At 41.2% G+C, this 22116-nt stretch overlaps 1 non-coding gene across 1 annotated transcript; it reads right to left on the reverse strand.

The window, feature by feature from the left end:
* Positions 1-1735: 1735 nt before the first annotated feature.
* On the reverse strand, positions 1736-1810 carry Trnas-cga (transfer RNA serine (anticodon CGA)). The gene has a single exon. It is a non-coding gene; the product is annotated as a tRNA-Ser (tRNA).
* Positions 1811-22116: the final 20306 nt, after the last annotated feature.

Here is a 22116-nt window from a genome sequence, read left to right on the forward strand (position 1 = left end):
GGAGAGTACATTGAAGGAGATAACATGAAATTGTAAATAATTGTAAATAAATGTTTTTTCCAGCACCAGTCCGGTTTTTTTCTAGCCGCACCTCGTATGTCCCCCTTTTTTATCACCTTATATGTAACATTTTATTCTTGTCTTAGCTGTCATGTCACTTAGTTGAAGAGCGGCGGATTGTGCCGCTGACAGCCCTCCCCTGCCCATATGGGGCAGGGGAATGAAATCACTATAAAGAAAAAAAGGGGAAACTCTACAGTTTCTTGTCGATCGTAACGTTGCTGCCGAGGATGTAACTGTCCTAGCAGTTCTTCACTGGGACCTAACTGATCCCCAATACAGGCAGTGAGAGGGTAGTAATGTTGCCCCCCATCACGGCAAATCACCCCGGTAAGGCACAGAACAAAGGGGTGGTTTCATCGAGGCCTTTATGCCACCCACTGGGGCCTTTTGTGGGGATTCTGAGTGTCGGTGTGTCTGAAATATTTTGCTGGCTACCCTTTAGGAAACCACAGGATTTCAGCTCCGGGTGTCGCGGTTCTGACTCCGTGGCAGACTCGCCAATAGGACAACATTTGTCAGTGGACAGTTGTGGGTAAGAGAGGGTGTGTCACTCTGCTCACGGTAGCATTGGGCAAAATTGTGAAATTTGGTGCCAACGCGACATCATTAATGCAACTGACAGCTCACTGGAACTTCTTAGCTGTGGCCTTCTTTCTGCATGTGTCAACACTTTGCTGTTTGAATCACCGCCGAACCCGAGGATGACGTCACAGGGCGACGCGCTTTTGCACCATTACAGAGCAAGTTTGTATCTACATTTGCGCCAAATTTTAAACTTACACGTTGCAATGGGAGACATTTACGCGGTTTCGAAATAGTGATCCCGCAAACTTATTATGCAGTGTAGTCGCTGGGGAAGTAGGAGATAATTTCGTGTGACGTGAACTGATTAACGTGATGTAATAGTAAAGTTGTCTGAGATATGGCTTTAGTGTCATCAAGCTGAAAAGATACTGATCCTAATGATCCTGCTATAGGGGTGAGAGGGTAGAATATTAAGTGATTGCACTGGCATGTTGTGCATTGGGACGATCGTATTTGTGACACTAATAACTGGTGACTTACTCAGTAATGATCTCAATTGTTTCATGATTTTGAGGCCTGTCAGTTTATCTATAGCGTCGAAGTTCTTGGCATGAGCCCAGATTTTCGCAACATATGTTCCTAATATTTAATCTCCGGCTGTAAAAAACTGAAACACTACCCAATCACAATCTATCCTGCTTCTACTGCAGGATACCGCCAGACCGCACACTGCACAGTTGACAATATAATCTATCTAGATATTTTATTTTATGGCCAAATCTCTCCTCGGTTATTCTCCTGACCTTGCGACGAGAAATATTTGGCTTTTTGTCTAAAGTTTCGCGACAAGAGTCCTTTTTTTCCCTCCAGTCGTTCCCATTACTGTTCACTCCCCTCTTGATGGAACGTACCAGTGACCAATGTACAGTATCTCTAAGGCATGGTTGGGATCTTAGACACTGGAGTAGAGCTCAAGAATGGATCGCAAAAGTTCCATGTTTTCGGTGTCGTATATAGATCATTTAAAGAGTCCTACAATTCCTTGAATAAACAGAAGTCGACCATTCACCTTTTCTGCAGCCGATCTCACGTACAAGTTCCATTTCATGTTACCTCGCAGTGAAACTTCCTGGCGGGTTAAAACTGTCTGCTGGACCGAGACTCGAACTCGGGACCTTTGCCTTTCGCGGGCAAGTGCTCTACCAACTGAGCTACCCAAGCACGACTCACGCCCTGTCGTCACAGCTTTACTTCTGCTAGTACCTCGTCTCCTACCAAGGTTCGCAGGAGAGCTTGTGTAAAGTTTGGAAGGTAGGAGGCGAGGTACTGGCAGAAGTAAAGCTTTGAGGACGGGGCGTGAGTCGTGCTTGGGTAGCTCAGTTGGTGGCCGGCACGGTAGCTCAGCGTGTTCGGTCAGACGGTTAGCTGCCCTCTGTAATAAAAAACTGAGTTAATGTATCGACGATGAACTTCAACAAGTGTCATAGGACGTCCGCGCTGAACAAATACAACGATTAATTTCGGAAAAAAAAAGTTGGTATAGCACTTGCCCAGGAAAGGCAAAGGTCCCGAGTTCGAGTCTCGGTCCAACACACGGTTTTAACCTGCCAGGAAGATTCATATCAGCGCACTCTCCGCTGCAGAGTGGAAACCTCATTCTGGAAGCGTATCTCGCAGTATTATGCCTAGGTATTTAATCGACGTGATTGTGACTAGCAACGCAATAGTAATACTGTATTCGAAGAGTGCAGGATTTTTATTCCTGCTCATCTGCGTTAATTTACACTTTTCAGCGTGTAGAACAAGCTGTCAGTCATGACATTAAATAGTATATATGAAGGTAGTATCTGTTCCCGAAAGAACAGATACCATTGATGACCGAGCAGCTTCTCTAGAATGAAATGATAGTTAACTCGACACCCTAGCTGCAAACAGGCATTGATATACACCGTTGCGGACATGTTGAAAATGTGTGCCATGACATCTATTAGGCACACTACCAATGTAGTGGTGTGGACATGTTGGGTATGTGGATCTCACGGGGAGCGTGCAAGGGATAAGTCCCTACAGGCGCACTATCCTCTGTGCCCTGGGTGGCTCAGATGGATAGAGCGTCTGCCATGTAAGCAGGAGATCCCGGGTTCGAGACCCAGTAGGGACACACATTTTCAACATGTCCCCAATGATGTATATTAACGCCTGTTTGCAGCTAGGGTGTCGATTTCATTATCATTTCATTCTAGAGAAGTAGCACAGTCATCAATGGTATCTGTTCTTTCGGCAACAGATACTACCTTCATATATAGTTAAAATATGGCTAGCCGCCCATTGACCTTCTTGTGTGAAAGCTATGCCCCAACTCGTACAGGACTTGGTAGATTAATCTGCCACGAGTAATGAGGGTGATGGGCAAACATGTATTAGGCGCATTACCAATGTAGTGGTGTGGAAATGCTGGGAATGTGGGTCTCACGGGGAGCGTGCAAAGGATAAGTTCCTGCAGGTGCGCTATCTATCCTCGGTGGCTCAGATGGATAGAGCGTCTGCCATGTAAGCAGGAGATCCCGGGTTCGAGACCCGGTCGGGGCACACATTTTCAACATGTTCCTAATAATGTATATCAACGCCTGTTTGCAGCTAGGGTGTCGATTTAATGATCATTTCATACATCAAATAGTATGTCTGTCCAAGTCATCCAAGCCTCCGTCAGTCCCTTCGCCACGGCACTTCCCCTGGACCAGAGCGTCCTCAGCAGACAGTGACAGACCGCTGCTCACCCTGATCCTCACTAGCAGTAGCGGTTTCCCTGGTCTAGCTAGACTGGTCTGTTCTCGCTGTCCAATTATTCAAATTGCTTCGAGTCCACACGGCAGTAACACGGCAATAAACGGCTTTTTCCTCCGCCGTTCCAACAATTTCAGTTCTGTACAAATGCTCGGCGTGTTATTTGAGGAAAGTGAGATACTGCATCTTCTGCAGCGCAAAGCATTTGACGGTGAAAACAGCTGTTTAATGACCCTGGTTGTTTATGTAAGAGAAAATCCACAGGTCTGACTCGTTCAAGCCACTAAGTGCATTCTACAGAGTTCTGCGTATACTACACAGACGTCTGATCATTTTACAAGGGCAACCACTACAACCTTGCGCTACGTTTTACAATTACGTTTCTGATAGAAGTTTCAATATGCCCGCCACCGGTTATAAGACAAACAGAGAATCGATACGCAAACGCATCTAAGACCTCCTATATTCTCAGGACTCTTTTCGTCCCCCTGGTTTCTACACAGCATCGCAGTAAGTCCTAAATAGTTCACAGGAAAGTCACATGGACAGATTCGTTCTCAAATCTTTACGCAAACAGAATCAAATACCGTCAGATCAAGTTGTTCCGTGAGTCAACTTTGTAATTCGAGATACCTACGCTCCTTTCAGTCGAAGCGTTTTCGGGCAGATCATAGTTAAAGTGATTTTCTTCTCGACGCAACAAGTAGTGATGAACTTGTGTTTCAGCGAAGATATATCAATTAATAATGGACAAAAGGCGGGGGGGGGGGGGGAGGAGGAGGAGGACTGGGGGGCACTTTATGCCCACATTTTTGAAATATTGTTATCTAGTCATTTAAAATTTTGAAAAAAAATTGTTTTTAATTAATTATCCTACCAGATTCCATTTTTTTAATTTTTCAGTTAAAGTTGACCCAAAAATTTAAGCCGTAAGTGTGGAAGTCATTTCCTTGATGAATGTCATATTCAGTATTTTCAGGTCCAGGACATCACTTACGCATCAGTACCTCTTTAAACATTAAGTTGTGAGTAAAATTCAAATTTGCGTTTCTTAAACACTTTTTTTAAGTGAGCATAAAGTACCCACACATCCCGTTTGTAGTACACGTAACCGAAGGTGTGTTGTTATTGTTAAGTGTGCTAAGAGATATTTCCGGGTTGTGGAGCCTACTTAACACCAGTATGTCTTTAAAAATTATGTTGCTGGTACAGGTCAAATAAATAACGAATTTTATTTATTTATTAATGTTTTCGATTCTATTTTAGGTTGGGCGTTAAGTACGCCAAACCGCCGCCCTTGGTAACGCGTTGGTATTAGTACTACCAAATTTCTCACAAGATGTGAGCTGTCACTTGATCGGAAGCCAGTTGAGAGTGAGAGTTCTGCTCATGCAATACTTTTGTTGTATTACCAAAGACGTGTTTGTACGTCGCAAGAAATACAGAACCGAGTTCGTTTAGTTGAGCAGGCACATAAAGCGGCAAAAGAGATTTATTTAATCTACTGCAGCGTCATTCATTAGCATTTTCCAAGTACTCAGATGTGAGTATACGTTTTTCTCGTAAGTTTATATGACAGGAGCATAGGAAGTTCATTGTCAAGCCCTAACCTACACCATAGGGTTATATAAAAAGGATAGAGGCAGAAACAGAAAAGATGTTAGAGCAGCTTGTCACTGAAACCACTGTTAGTTCGTACAATAATCCGTTGTTATTTGTCCCAAAGAAAAAGAGTCAGAATTCTATCGTCCACTGATTTGAGATAATGTTATTGTCAGACTCGGCTGCACCCGTCGTGTCCAAGATATAAATCATCTTTGTGTAATGCCTTTTGTCATCAACTTCACAAACTGCCGTTCAGACTTACCATGAGATCTTTCAGTATCATTTTTCGTTCTGATTTAAGGCAGAGTGTAAGAACGTATCTTCGCGATATCTTGAAAGCAGAAAACAGTTGGGACGGGCATATTGATGTGTTAGATTTGTAAGCGTGTTTGAAAACTGTAGAGTGCATGGTAACACAGAGAAAACAGATTTTAGCGTGTGGGGCTTCTATATCCTCCCACATCGGAATGTTTGTTACATTTAGGACATATTCCGTTTTTCTATTGCTTGAAGTTACTGCTATATTATGGCAACTACTGCTGATTAAGCCATCTGCAGCATTTAATTTAATTTCTGGACACTGACAATAAATCTTTAATTTTGATTGATGTTTTTGTTTCATGTGTGCCCCGTCACAGCATAGTTCTGTGTGTGAGTTTCAGTGCACAGTGCTCAAGTGACGCACGCATCTTCAGAAGTAGCTGCTTCAGTTTAATTACTACAACCAGGCTTTAATGGTCTAAATTTTCTGTCTGAAGTGGTTAAAGTTGTATTGTGGCAAAAGAGACGCTTCTAATTGAATTTAAACTGGTTGGAAATGCGTCATAACGTCTGAAAAAATTGTGCAGGGTGTGATCTGTCAGTTCTTGTTTTGCCAAATTGTAAACGTTTTATGAACTTAAATATTTTGGCTACTCCATGTGTTTGTGCACAAATTGGTAAAAATTCCTCTTGTACTTGGGATGCCCAGGTGCAAACTGACTTGTGGTGTGAAACAGGTTTTTCATGAGGCTCCTCGCTTAACGCAACTTGATTTGAGTAAGGATCTTTCTCTTTCCTTGAACAGTTGTAGAACTGGTCTTGATGTAGAGCTATTTGAAGAATTTGAAGTTGATGGTGTTATATGTTATCTAATTATTGCTTTGATAGGTAAGTGCTCAGAAAATGTGAATGTTTCTATTCAGTTATTAAACTGGAACATTGACGGTCACATAGGGATTTGTCAGTTTCGTTGTTATCTGTTCGGTTAGGTGACCAAGGTATCCATGCACCACAGGCCATTACAATTTTTGATGAGTTCAATCATGGATGTTTAATCAGATGGGTGCTGTAACTGATTTCACTTCACTGTTACTACAATTCTTGAAAAAACGAAGGGCTATTGCCAATGCGCTGTCTTGGGACAGTCTATAGGGCTGAATAATGACAGCAAGGAGAATTATAATAAGAACAGATTAATTTTCTTTTGTTTGTAGCGATTTCTTTTTGAAATTTTTATCACATGTTCAATTGCCGGTATTAGTAAGGTATGGGACAAGGATCCTTTCTGAAAGGAAGTGAAACTGAAGTGGATTGATCACTTCACTATTGCACTTTGACAATCCCAGATTGTTGAAAATGACATTTCCTTTATGAGAAAAGATGCTGGTAATATGTATAAGGTTGCTTTTATACAGTCTTTGTAATACATGCTACTTCGTTAACGTAGAGAATAGAATCAGTAAACCACAGTTTCACGGAAATCTTATCAGAAAGGCAAAGCTGCTACCGGTACCGCAGCATTTTCTAGTGTTTCCGAACTTTCCTTAACATCTGAAGGAGCTCGCTGTCGTCGATTTATTGGGTCCACTGCCAAGTAATACTAAGTATTTCTCAAATATCTTTGTAGCGGTACAACTGAAGTAAAAGTATGTCTCATTGACACCACTTAGGGAATCCACTAGTAAGTCTGCCATATGAATTTTAGTTAAACATTTTCTAAAACTAGTTTGTCATGTTGAAAAGGCCATTTTGGACAGTACTCCGCGATTTTGGTCACAAATCTGAAAATGGACACTGTAAAGATGGAAAATCAGAACAATTTTTACGTTGTCATACAATCTTGCTTCAAACCCACAGCTACAGATTATGAAAGGTTTTGCGAAAATATGTTATGTACATTGTCGTTGTTGTCACTGGACTTAGGACACGTGTATCCTTCAGTTTCTATGCATTATAAATGAGTCATCTAATTACTCTACCTAAGTGCTGCGTGTACCTGTCATGAAAAACATTAACCACCACAAACGTTTCAGGAGATTGCTCCAATGCCTGCAGTTTCAAACTTAAAGCACAGTAATGTAGTGAAATATGCGCTGCGTTATTTTCAGGAAGTGGCTAAGAAATTATAGAAGTGCGTTAAGTTTAAGAGACCACTGAGATAACTTACACTGTAACAAAAGATGCTGGTGAAATCTCAAAAGTTAACAAGCAAGATAAATTCACTGCCTCGCCAGATTTTCCTTGTTTATGCGGAACCAATTCTGGCAATGTGAATGGTGCAATCCAATGCTTTAGAAATGGAGAAGCCGAGGACCAAACTGTCTTGTAGCCTGCACCACGTACCAAAACCTGAAAGTTGTCTGTTACATTTGCGTTTTTCATTACTGAAATTTGAGGATGTTCTGAAAAGTAATGCTTCCGAATTTTTTATATGAAATCTCCGAACTGAATTCTGTATATTTAATATGAGCATACTTCATTTCAAATGTGTTTAAAAATTGGTTTCACTGTCCAAGTAACATGAAGAGGCAGTGTTCTTTGAAAATATGTAAATAATTCAATGCTGTAGTGATAGCTTATACTTTGATGAGATAAGGAGGACTATTTTACGCAACAAAACGTATGCTGTTGTATGATAAATTGTTGCTTATAAAATACTTCCCTCTAGGTGAAGCGGATGTGTGTGTCTGTATTTATTGTGTTGAAATGTATGTATTTTTATTTTTCGTCTCATGAACTGGAAATTTTCAGTATTTGACAGTTCAGTGTCAATGTGTCATGGCACTTCAATCGAAGTTCTGCAAAGTGTTCATTGCATGTTAAGAAGTAAAGTGCAAAGTTGGGACTAACAGAACGTCTACAGATATAGCTACATCCACGTATACACTCCACGAGCCACTGTACAGTGCGTGGCGGAGGGTACCTTGTACCACTAGTAGTAATTTCCTTCGCTTTTCCACTCGCAAATGGTAGGAGGAAGAAGCGACTGTCTACATGCCTCCGTGGGACCCGCAGTTTCTCTTAGCTTGCCACCGTGATCCCGACGCGTAATGTACGCAGCGGCAGTAGAATCGTTCTCCACTCAGCTACAAATACCGGTTCTCTAAAACTCATCAGTGCTGCCTCGTGACAAGAAAGTCATCTTCCCTCCACGGATTCACATTTGAGCTCCCAAGGCATCTCCGTAACACCTCCATGGTAATCAAAACTATTGGAAACAAATCCAACAGTACGCGTCTGAATTGCTATTTCTTTCTTTAATAGAACGTGGTGGGGATCCCAAACAGTCGAGCAGTGCTCAAGTACTCCTTCATAAATGAGCTTCATTTTCCTAAAAATCTCCCAATAACCCGAAGGCTACCATTCAAATTCCCTACCAAGGCCCTTACGTGTTCGTTCCATTTCACATTGCTTTGCAAAGTCACCCCTAGATATTTTGTCGTTGATGCTGTTTTCGAAAGTTACAGGATTTTTTTTCTTACACATCCGCATTAACTTACATTTTTCTATTTTTAGAACAAGCTGCCATTCGTCACACTGACGTGAAATTCTGCCCAAGTCGTCTTGTATTCTCCGATAGTCGCCTAACGATTTGGATGCTTTACAGCATCACTAGCAGACAGCTGCAGACTGTTGCCCACTCTGTCAAACAGATCATCTACACATGTAGAGAATAAGAGAAGAGCCGTGTTGTCATACTTCCGGGGAGCACTCCTGACTATACCCTCGTCTCTGACGAACACCTGCTGTCGAGGACAACATACTGGGTTCTGTTATTAAAGAACTCCTTGAGCCACTCACATATGCGAGAACAAAATCCGTTATGCTCGGACTATCTTTATCTGTCTGCAGTGGGGCACCGTACCAAACGGTTTCCGAAAATCTAGGAATATAAATTCTGTGTGTTTCCCTTCATCCACGGTTTCCTGGAGATCATGTGAGAAATCAGAAAGCCGTGTTTTGCACGGGCGATGCTCTCTAAATCCATGCTGGTTTGTGGACAGTAGCTTTTCTTCCTCAGACTTATAAGTTGCCATACGTCGTCCAAAACAGTAAAAATACTTCACCCCTCCTCACCCTCCACCTGAAAACTATCGTCTGGGCGCTGTTGCCATAAATTTGGACGAAACTCTTATTGGCGAGTAAGCTATGAGCCCTTGCCTGATCACGTAACTTGGCACTGCAGCGCTGTAGGCGTGGGAAAGAGGAAGACTGTCTCAGAGTGAGAAGGATACAAGGTGCTGTCAAAACCATTGCTCATAGCGGGATTTAGGAAGGGAAGAGGTTGTATAGAATAGATATTTATCCTGAAGCAACTGATAGAACATAGGGCCTTAAAAAACAAAAAGTAGACTTCACAAAAGCATATGACTCCATCGACAGACAGATGCATGTTAAGATCCTGAAGAACAGAGGACTTGATGGAACTACTCAACAATCCATAAAAAGAAATTCTGACAGACACAAAAGCAAGTGTGAGATTCAGAGGAGCACTGTTAGAAGAATTTGAGATCAAGACTGGTGTTAAACAGGGAGATGGATTGTCACCATTGTTCTTAAATATAGCACAGGACGAAGTGATCAGGCAGTGGAGAGTAATAAACGAGGAAATGGGAATACCAAAGACCCATGTGGGCTCAAGGGACTGCCTAACCTTTGCAGACGACATAGCAATACTGAGACGGAAGAAGACGCAAAGACACAACTCGACAAGTTAAGTAAGGTAGCCAGAAATGTGGGACTGAGGATCGCCCATAACAAGACAAAGACATTAAATACCATTGCAGACTGGGAAACACCGGAAGGCACTGTGCAAATGGAGGACAAATGTAAGTACCTGGGAGAATTTGTAACAGGAAGGAAGAGGAGCAAGGGGTGGGGGGGGGGGGGGGGGAAATAACAGAGAGGATATACAATAAAAAGAATATATCCACAGAAGCAAAGATAAGCCACTACAAGGCAACGGTGAGGAATGCAGTATTATCTGCTGCTGAGACGATGACACTAGGAAGAAATGGGGCAGAACAACTAGAAAAAGAAGAGAGAAAAATACTGAGAAAAAAACTAGGTCCCAAAAGAGGTGGAGAGAGGTGGACGCGAAGACCTAGGGAAGAGTTGTACCGGAACATGAGAACAATATCTGGGGAAATCAGATTCAAAAGGGCAAGGTTTGCTGGACATGTAGTTGGGATGAGTATGGAGAGAATGACGAAGAGAGTGTGTGAAACAACAGGGAGGACAAGGGGAAGGACAGGAACCAAGTGGGTTGTTGAACTTCGGAAGGACTGGTTGGAATTGGGGATCAAGGTCGAAGGAAAGGAAAATTGGAGAAACAAATATACACCGACCAATATGCCGGAGATCAATGACAGAGAAGAATACAGGAAAAGATTAGAGTGTCACCAGTGGAGCCGACAAGAGAAAAGGACACTGAAGATCCAGTAAGAAGAGCGACAAAGAATGAAGAGGTTCTGGGAGAAGAAAATGCAGTCCACAAAGGGGCTATGTGTGGTCCTACAGAGGCCGTAACGCAAGAAGAAGAAGAAGAAGAAGAAGAGTGAGAAGGAAGCGTTTACAAATCCTTTCTTTCCATTCTTGTCATTTCCTTCCCTTCGCCCCATATTGGCGGCGGGTGGGCTGCCAGCAGATAAAAGTCGCCGCTCTTCAGACATATGAGAGCAAAAAGTGTTAAACAAAAGTTTGCAGTACTATCGTAAAATGTAGTCTACGATACTAGAGGTCTCATTGACCTAGGCACTTCATGCATGACCCAGTTAGAGCCCATACACTGGACGGTATTTACCACTGGCATGCTTTGCGACCATTCCCCAGTCGTGTAAACATATCACTGCCACATCGGCATTCCGTGATCAGAGCAATATCAACAGTAGCTTCATTCAGTTTGTGTTCAGTACTGCATTAACATGCCATGTAGAGGCATACAACACTTTGATAGAGGCGGGATATTGGCTTTACTTTCAGCAGGCCATACACAGCAAGATGTTGCCGATTGATTACATGTCACTCAAACTGGTGTGTCCAAGGTGTGGAGAAGGTACAGACATACAGGAAATGTGACCGATAACCTCACGTGGTCGTTCTCGTATGACGACATCAATGTTTCCTCCAACTGTCGGCTCGCAGGCGCCCAGTATCAACTGCCAGAAATATTGGAAATGACTTCTCCCAGCCGCGCGGAGAAGCCACGCGGTTTGAGGCGTCACGTCACGGACTGCGCGGCCCCTCCCGCCGGAGGTTCGAATCCTGCCTCGGGCATGGGTGTGTGTGTTGTTCTTAGCATAAGTTAGTTTAAGTAGTGTGTAAGTATAGGGACCGATGACCTAAGCAGTTTGGTCCCTTAGGAATTCACACACATTTGAACATTTGGACTTCTCCCAGGCAACAAGGATTCGTATCTCAGACTAAACAGTGCGTATCAGATCGCATCAGAGTGGGCTTGATTCCAGACGACCAATGAGAAGTTTTGCATTGAATCAACGGAGCCGACGCAATGGAAGGACCTGGGGCTGTTCCACATCAGCATTGGACCCTTGCAGTATGGAGTAATGTCATGTTTCCGGACGAGACTAGGATTGGTTTGCGACCATACACTAGATGTGATAGGGTTTGAAGAAACGCTAGGCGACACGAGGAACACCGACAGATTCAGGAAGTCAATCCATTTGCATGTGGAAGTGTAATATTCTGGGCGCCAATAATGATGTGAAGATGGACCCCTCTAATTTCAATCTACGGCAATTTGACTGGTCACTAATACGTCAGAGAGGTCCTCCAAATGACAGTAAGGCACTACAGACGTGAATTTGGTGAAAGTTTCATCCTATTCGATGGCAACGCAAGATCCCACCACGTTCTTGCTAGATTATCTTCAAAGATGCAAACCAACTGAATGCATTGCCCAGCACAGTCCGTAGACATGAATGCAACTGAGCATGCATGGGACCTGTTGAAGGTAGGCGTTATACGGTGTCCGAATTCACCTGACAGTCTTTAGGACCTCACTGAAGTTGCCATTGAGAAGTGGAACCTCAAACCTCAACATAAACTTGATGGGATCATCCAAAACATGCCTCACAGAGCGGAAGAAAAATGGTTCAAATGGCTCTGAGCACTATGGGACTTAACATCTGAGGTCATCAGCTCCTAGAACTTAGAACTACTTAAACCTATCTAACCTAAGGACATCACACACTTCCATTCCTGAGGCAGGATTCGAACCTGGGACCGTAGCGGGTGCGGTTCCAGACTGAAGCGCCTAGAACCGCTCGGTCACACCCGGCGGCGACAGAGCGGAAGAACTGTTCCACGTGTGGGAAGGACATACTCACTACCAAAGACTGATAATGATCATCATGATATCAAGATTTTCACTGTTTTTTTAAGATGTACACTTAGAAACACCCTGCTTTGTTTTGCGATGATTTTTTGTAACTAACCGAAGTCGTTCTTGTTTTCAGAAGGAACTATGTTTACTTTGTAAATATGGTATTGTACAAACCTCAATGGGTGTACAATAAGAAGTCATTGTAATAAACTCTATGCTATACCAGACTTTTGTTGAAGTGTTTGGTATAAAATTTGTCTTAGCAGTTAACAAAAAATGGTTCAAATGGCCCTGAGCACTATGGGATTTAACATCTGTCATCAGTCCCCTAGAACTTAGAACTACTTAAAACCTAACTAACCTAAGGACATCACACATATCCATGCCCGAGGCAGGATTCGAACCTGCGACCATAGCAGTCGCAGACCGCAGCACTGAGCGCCTAGAACCGCTCGGCCACAAAGGCCGGCGGCAGTTAACAAAATGGATTTTTGACATAATAAGAAGACTTATATTTAGTTACATAATTTAAAATCTAAAAGGCGGATTACTTGATTAATTAAAAGATTGACACAGATGAAACGGCAACAGAATGAGCATTTACTGATGTAGTTACTGGTATTTATTTAGAATAATTTAGAGTCTGCTTCGTAAAATTGTATTTGCATAAAATTAGAATTATTTTGTTTTAAAATACATTTCATACTAATACGGTTAATTATCAAAAGGCTTTTGTATCGCCCTCGCTATGGTAATTAATTAGCACGCATTCGTTAATGCAAATGGATTATTAGAGACTACCTTTGAGAGAAGTATTGCTATTGTATGTTGCTGCCATCTTTTAGCTGCGATGTGCAACTGTCCCGTTAGCACAAAGAACGACGATTTGGCACGTATTTTACGCTGCGATCTGTGGGGCAAATGTAAGACTACATCCAAGAATCCTTGCCCATATCGACTACGTCTGCCATGCCATTTTAAGTCTTTCAGTGCAGTTCATTATCCAATAGCATTGGCACACTGCCACAGGCTGAATATTGTTTGAGACGATTATATGGGAGCTAATACCAGGATGATGTTTACCTTTTGGAATGCAGGTAGAAAATTTTAAAAAAAAATTATGAACTGTTCATTCACCGTGTTTTCCTCTGTTTCTGTCGCCACATTTCTCAATGTGAATGAGATGACGCGGGTTTGAGAAAGGGTGAAGCAGCACTTTTAGGATACCAAAAGTCGACATTTTGCTGAGCAAAATATTTCCAGAATTTCTTAAATTGTAAATTTCCATGGTTAAGACACCAGCTCATTAAAAGTTTGAATCGCTCGAATCGAGACATCGAGGATTCCGATAACAATATAGTTCGACAGGGAAATAATCGACTTATGTACAGTAGGCATCAACAACAATCCCACAAAAGATGTCACTCATGTTTACATAAAGAGTGGAAACAACTGGCAGCTACTTCAAATGAACCAATAGGTTTTGAACTGCACAGTAGTATGTGTTACTGAGCACTGGTGTAGAGACACAGAGATACAACATGTAGTATTATCATATGAAAGATCAAACTGTTACTGAAGAACTGCTTCAAGGGATGGAGGATCATGCTTTTATATCAGAAAAGGAACACGGTTCAAATCAAGACATGACTTCAGTACAGTAAGGGAAGACAAACACTTTGGAATATCAGCTAGTGAATTAATGGGGCTTGATATCACCAAGAAATTAATAATTTTGTGTGTATAGATCTCCCAATGGTAGTGTGGACACTTAATACACAATAAATTAACAGAAGTTCTAGATAAAGTCTCAAACACAAAGGTCGACGTAATTCTGTGTGGGGACATTCAAGGAACGGGACATTAACATCAGCACTATGGTAATATCATAAATGAATCCAGCAGTACCCTCATAAATATCCTTCAAAGTTTTGGCATATACCTATTGGTCAATAGTGCAACAAGGGTTACTACAATGACTGCATAGGTAATTAATTAACCATGTGGCCACAAATGAGCATAGGGAAAAATGTAATGTAGCTGTAAAAGATCTCAGACTATCAGACCATCTATGTCAAACAACAACAGTAAAATCAGACATTGAATTATTCCCTCTAAATGACATCTATTAGAGATCAAATTAAAGATTTTTCATAAAAACTAGCAAAACAAAGCAGGGATGAAGGGTATAAGGAAGCCAACGTGAATATGAAATTCTCAAAATTCTCCACATTATGTAATTTGAACTTTGAAAAGGCATTTCCAAAAGTATGCATGTCTGTATCAACATCTCAGAAAAACAGATGGATATTAGTAGGTATTAAGAAGTCCTCCTAAACACTTAAACACCTCAGTTCCATGAAAAAGATCGCAATGATCCATAATTTTAAATTTCTATCATTGATACAAAAAGATATATAGGAAGGTGCTGATTGCTGCAAAAAAGTCATTTAATGACAAAATAATATATAATGCAGAGAATAAAAGCAAAGCAGTCTGGGATGTTATAAAAAAGGGAACAGGGAGAGGCAAACAAATGCGGAATAACATACTGCTAAGGGACGGGGATAAGGTAATAAATGATCCTCAACACTTAGCAAACTATGCAAATGAGCATTTTTCAAACATTGCAGAGAAGTTACAGCAAAAATTCTCCAAAACAAGTATTCACCTGTAAATAATGTTGCACTAAATACAATGACGTTACTTCCAACCACAGAGAATGAAGTCATAAAACTGTTCCAAAACCAAAAAAATTAAAAGTCAGTAGGCTTAGATGAAGTACTAATGTGTGTACTGAAACAGTGCATAGAGATTATACAATGTCCCTCAACAAATACAATAAATGAATCCTTCACATCAGGGACATTTCCAGAGTAGTTAAGAAAGGTAATGCAGAAGACATAGAAAATTACCAGCCCATTTCCCTCCTGTCACCATTCTCAAAAATAATAGAAGCAATTATGAAAGACAGATTAACGAATTACTTGAATAAATACAATCTTTCAAGCGAATCACAGTTTGATTTCCTAACTGGCAAAAATACAGAGTCAGCTATAGTAGAATTCACAAAAGTTGTACTTGATGCTCTTGACGAAGATGAATGTGCCACAGGCATATTTTTGGATCTTTCTAAGGCCCTTGATACAGTCGACCACAAGATTCTATTAAATAAATTAGAAGCATTAGTAATAAGATGGGTAGCTAATGACTGGTTTCGGTTGTACCTAGCAGATAGGGTATAAAGAGTAGAGATAATACATACTTCAAATAGATCTATACATTTAGTAAAACAATTATCAGAACCAAAATACTACACTAATATAGGGGTTCCGCAAGGTGGCATATTAGAACCAATACTACTCCTGATATACACCAATGACTTTCCCAGTAGTGTTACTCATGGCGAAAAAGTTCTCTTCGCTGATGACAGCAATATTATACTCTCTGAGAAAACAAGAGAACTCCTTGCAGAGAAAGCAAATGAAACTCTCAAGGAAGCTTACGATTGGTCAGTAAGGAATAAAAAATGAAATAATCGGATGGCACTGTTGGCCTGGAGGCCCCTTTTGGGGGAGTTCGGGCGCCGTAATGCCAGTCCTTTTTAGTTGACGCAACTTCGACGACTTGCGAGTCAATGATGATGAAAATGATGATGGACACACAACACCGAGTCCCCTGCCAGGAATCGAACCCAGGCCCCATGGGTGATAGGCCGTAGCGCTACCACTATGCTATGGAGGCAGACAGTAAAGAATAAAGTGATACTGAACATAAAGAAAACTAATTCCACGAATTTCAGTTTGAAGAGGGAAAATGACAATGTTAAATTAAATGTAGATGGCACCTCTACGGACTGTGTAACAAATGCAGAATTGCTAGGAATGAACATTGATTCTCAGCTGAAGTGGTGTGAACACACAAAGGTACTTGCAAAGAATCCTACAATCAGTGTGTAACATGCAGTGTCTTTTAGTTACATACTATTTATATGTATACTCTATTCTTGGCTATGGGATACGTTTTTGGTAACAAATGCACAAAATATGAACACAATTTTCAAACTCCAGAAAAGAGCCATAAGGATAATAACCAAAAATAGTAGTCGAGCTCATTGCAAAGATCTGTTCAAAACACTGGGGATTTTAACTGGTGCATGTGAATACATTTGCCAGTCAGTTGTACACATCAAAAATAACATTGGTAATTACTGCACAAACAGCTCTGTTCATGACCATGGAATAATAGCTACACACAACTTACATTTACCAAGAAAATATAAACATAAAACTCAAAACAGCATTTTCTGCCAAGGAATAAATTACCAAAAGCGTTTAAAGAAATTCCAAAAATACACTTATTTAAAAAGGCAGCTAAAAATACCTGTTATACAATACATTTTATACATTGAAGGATTACTTAGATAAAACAGAGTAGAGGTTTGGTAAAAAAAATGGGGTCAACAGAAAGGTCCGATCTTACTCGTCGGCTTTGACCCGTGACGTAAGCGTGTTGTGGTGTGTGACGTCATTACGGCGCGGAAAACCTAATACATGGTTTGATGTACTCTTGTTTAAAGAACATGTATACGTAATATGAAGCAATTTGATGAACATATTGATCTGTAGCGTAGCCCACTTGAGGTTAGGTTGGGAGTTTTTTTTTTGGAATGCGGCCGCGGCAGCGGCCGCCTATGATTCGAAAATATTGATTTGACACTAATGAAGCCTGTGGGGGGATGGGGGGGGGCACTGCAGACTCCCCCCACCGCATAACGACATATTTAGTTTCTCCCCACCCAAAAACCCCCAATTTCCCACGCTTGTCCCGTTACAGTCATTAGGCTTTTTGTGAAACTTGTGTATTTCAGTGTTTACAATACGTATTCGATGTTTTTATATCCGCCATATTGGAATTGTTGTTTATGGTCGTTTCCGCGGTATTTGTGACGTCATGGGTCAAAGCCGACGGGTAAGATCGGACGCTTCTGTATTTCCAAAAAATGTTATACAAATAAATAGTAGTAATGATTATAAAATATCCAACATTCCACATAACACATACACACTATGTTTCTTTCTTGTTTTTTTTTCCTTTTCTAGAAAAACTTACCCCCAAGCTATGCATAGCACAATACTTACACCTCTTCCTTTTTCTGAGCTCAACATCTCACTCATTATACAGCGATTAATAAATTTAGGCGTGTGCTCCCTTCATTGCGCGAAGGACATCCAGGTGATATTCCAATTCCACCCATGTGTTGGTCAACATTTCGTTAGGAACGGATGTTTTGACGTCATTAATTCTGCGCACTAATGGTGCGATGTCGTTCGCTGGTGTCTGGTAAGACTGGTCCTTGACATAACCCGAAAAGAAGAAATCCAATAGCGTTATGTCCGATCGCAGTGGCCACACCCGATCCGTCTTCCCGGAAATATTTAATCTGAATAGGCACAAACATCTAATCCCAATGGTGGCGCACCATGTTTTTGTAAAACTAAGTCTGGAAATCTCCTTATGCGTGACTTCCGTTTACTAACGACAAAAATAACTTAATAATTTTGAAAACTGGAAGCGCTCGAACATTCAGGATGATTCTCGGTGCAATCATTAGTCGCGGCACACAAACGGAATTTACATTAGCGAGAGAGGTGCTAATGTGTTATTTCCTATTGCTATTATATAAATAAATAATAATAATGATTATAAAACATCCAACATTCCACATAACACCTACACACTGTTTCTTTCCTACTTTTTTCCTTTTCTAGAAAAACTTACCCCCAAGCTATGCATAGCACAATATGATTATGGTTAGCTTTACGATCTAGAAGAAAACTTTCTGTCTCGCTTTAGATCGGTACGCAAGAGGCAGAGGGCTTCACTGATTAGCTGACCTGAAGAAATTATTTTTACTTTTATGTTTCTACCGTGAAATTGGAAAGTTCAATACTGCAAGTTTTTGAAAGTGGTGAGAATTATACTCGCCTATTTTGTACTTTTCGCGCAGGCGGCCATTTTGACACAGTCCAGACCAGCCAGCAATTAATCCGTTTCCACTTACCTCGATTTAGAGCCTCGAAGAACAGCTAAACTCATTCGCTCTCTCTACAGCAAAAGGTGCCACAGGACAATAATAATCGTGTACCACCATTTCTTCGTTTGAATGGTTATTATTAATTGTTGAATGGACTTACACCCATCTGCGCGAGATCTATTCAACGCTGAAAAAGTAAAGATCAACCTTAACATATCTATTGTTTTTCTACAGAGATCATAATATTCCATCTGGCAATGATATTATTTGTTGTAACTCTTCAGATGTCCTCATTTTGTGGCACAACAAATAACTGCAACTTACCAAGATAGGTATTGGCTTTGATTGTCGTTTTACTGCAGAAAAAATGCCCTGTGATTTTATTCTGCATAAGAACACACCACATGTTTAGCTTAGTGCTGTCTCTGCTGGTTCCAAACACGGTGTGGGGATTCTCGGATCCGCAGATCCTAGCATTATATCGACTGACGACATCGTTCAAATGAAACGTAGCCTCATCTGACAAAAGCACATGTTTCAGATAGTCATCTTCCTCTGTCTCAACCAACATGGTAACAGTAAAGTCATAACAAGAACTATAATCCATTAGTTGGTGGGACTGCACGATCTGGTTTTTGTACATCCGGAAAATAAGTTGTTTACGTTAGACGCCGGTCTTCAAAATATGCAAATCACGTGAGGCTGTGCATTCCGCTTCTTGGAACTTCTCACGAAGCTGTTTCTCTAGAGAGATCATTGACGCTCGCTGTTTCCATAACACATTCTGATGCTTTTAAGATCTGGTGGCTGTCCACAGTACGCAGTCTGGAATTTTATTTGGGCCGTTTTTGGTGACCATTTCTCAATCACGAGATATCTAATATTAGTCAGAGGACACATTGGGATTTCTCTTGGTCTCAGTACATGTTGATTGCAAACTGATGTGTACAGACCATCTGGGTAGAACAGCTCACACACGTCGTTGAAGTGTCGAGACAACATGTAATTCCACCTTCTACGCAACGACACAAACTCAGCACAATAGGCTGTAGGGTGGTAGGACTGAATCAAAGTACACATCAGGCAATCACCATCGACAGTTGCACCAAACATTTTATTTGGTTCCTTTAAACAAGAGAACTTGACCAATAAAACCATCACATGTTTAAAACTACCACACATATTTATAATTACCATTCAGGTGAAAATAAATTACGTCAATTTTAAACGTTCATAAAAACGAGGCACTTATGGCCTATTACACATTTACTGAAATGAGTTAAATTTTATATACTCTAAATTGTAATCAAGCTGAAGAACAATTTAATAAAATTGATCTAATGTACTCTTTCATTACGTCAGTGATTGTTATTACCAAAATAATTCAGAGTTCAGGTAGCAATCAGATACCATGGCACACAACAGTTTACTTAAATGGTAGGCACCAAATAATTTAGCATATAAAATATAACATTTCGTGTGAGCAAACAACCTCGTGAGATTCAACAACTACGCTCAGAAAACGGACGCCCGCCCGCTCAGCAGTTTCCAATACAGGCTCGACAAGGACCCCCAGACGGGAGCAGCAACGGTCACGAATGGGCACGAGAAAATCCCAGAACTAGTGGGTATCTACAACTGACTGACATCTGCCTTAAATAACTAGAAACACAATGCCTCAATACAACACATCAGTAAAATTAATTACAATATCGATCTGCTGTCATTGAAGGAATTCTAGTACCACTATCAAATTCTCAAGGAAATAGAAAATTTCATAAAACCATAATAGATAATACATGCATGCAAGAAAAGGGATTGTTACGTTCTTTCCACTGATCCTGTGTGGAATGACCCTCATATATGTGGAATAATTCAAAAAATCCGAAATGCATTTTCATTTAAGAGATAATAAAAGACTTGTAGAAAAGATGCAAATGTTTTATAGATTTAAGTATATGTGATAAATCTTAGGGTATTCTAGGCACCCATCATCAATGAGAAAATCCGGTTATAACACTTATTCACACCATCACTTTAGTGAAGGTGCGTAGCAGTCAAATTTGAGCAGTTCTGTGGTATCCTCCTCCCAACCGAATTTACTATGAAGCGGTAACTCCAATAATTTGAGACAGTCAACCTTTTGTATCTGCTTGCCGTCATATTTTATGATTATATTGCGGAGAATTGAAGATTGTGGTTTAAGGTCCCGTCGACAACTAGGTCATTAGAGACTGAAAACAAGCTCCAACTAGGGAAGCAGATTTGCCGTGTCCTTTTGACAGGAACCATCCAGGCATTTGCGTTAAGCGATTTAGAGAAACAATAGGGATCTGAACCACCGAGCTTCGTACGCCAGTCCAGTGTCACAACATTGATCGGTGAGCAGCTAATACTTAACATAAACTCTGCTGAGCCTGTTACAGTAACGTGACGCTTGCTTTAAGCCGCGCGGGATTAGCCGAGCGGTCTGGGGCGCTGCAGTCATAGACTGTGTGGCTGGTCCCGGCGGAGGTACGAGTCCTCCCTCGGGCATGGGTGTGTGTGTTTGTCCTTAGGATAATTTAGGTTAAGTAGTGTGTAAGCTTAGGGACTGATGACCTTAGCAGTTAAGTCTCACAAGATTTCACACACATTGCATTGCTTGCTTTAAGTTTGTATTTGCCTGTTGAGAAATGTTCGCTCCAGTCACATATTTGGATACATACTCCACAGAAAATTAGTGTGATGGGTCCTAGATAAACTGAAATAACTATGAGTTGTTGAGAGTTTCAAGGAACCTTTAGGCAAAGATTGGCGGAAACATGGGTAAGGAACACCACAGATGACGAATAGGTAGCCTCGTGAGACGAAATAGTGAAGGCACTAGAGGATCAAACAGTTACAAAGACAAATCCCAGTAGACTTTCTCTGACAACGCACGAGATATTGACTAAATCTGTAAATATAAAAGTGGAGCAGATGAAGCAGGTGGAAGGGAAGACAGACGTATAAAAATGAGAATGACAGAAAGCGCAAATCGCTAAGCAGGAACACCTACACTGAAGCGGCAAAGATACTGGTATAGGCATGCGCAGTCGAATACAGAGATACGACGCTGCGGTCGGCAACGTTTATACGAAAAGTTGTTAGATCGGTTACTGCTCCTACAATGGCAGGTTATCAAGGTTTAAGTGGGTTTGAACGTGGTGTTATAGTCAGTGCACGAGCGACGGGACACAGCATCTCCGAGGTAGCGATGAAGTGGGGATTTTCCGTATACCATTTCAGGACTGTTCCATGTATATCAGAAATACGGTAAAACATGAAATCTCCAATATCGCTGCTGCCGCTACAACATCCTGCAAGAACGGGACCGGGGACTAAAGAGAATCGTTCAACGTAACAGAAGTGCAACCCTTCCGCAAACTGCTGCAGATTTCAATGCTGGGCCATCAACAAATGTTGGCGGGCGAACCATTCAACGAAACATCATTGATATGGGCTTTCGGAGCCG

This window comes from Schistocerca nitens, chromosome 6 (genome assembly GCF_023898315.1).
Source record: "Schistocerca nitens isolate TAMUIC-IGC-003100 chromosome 6, iqSchNite1.1, whole genome shotgun sequence".
Taxonomy (NCBI): Eukaryota; Metazoa; Arthropoda; class Insecta; order Orthoptera; family Acrididae; genus Schistocerca; species Schistocerca nitens.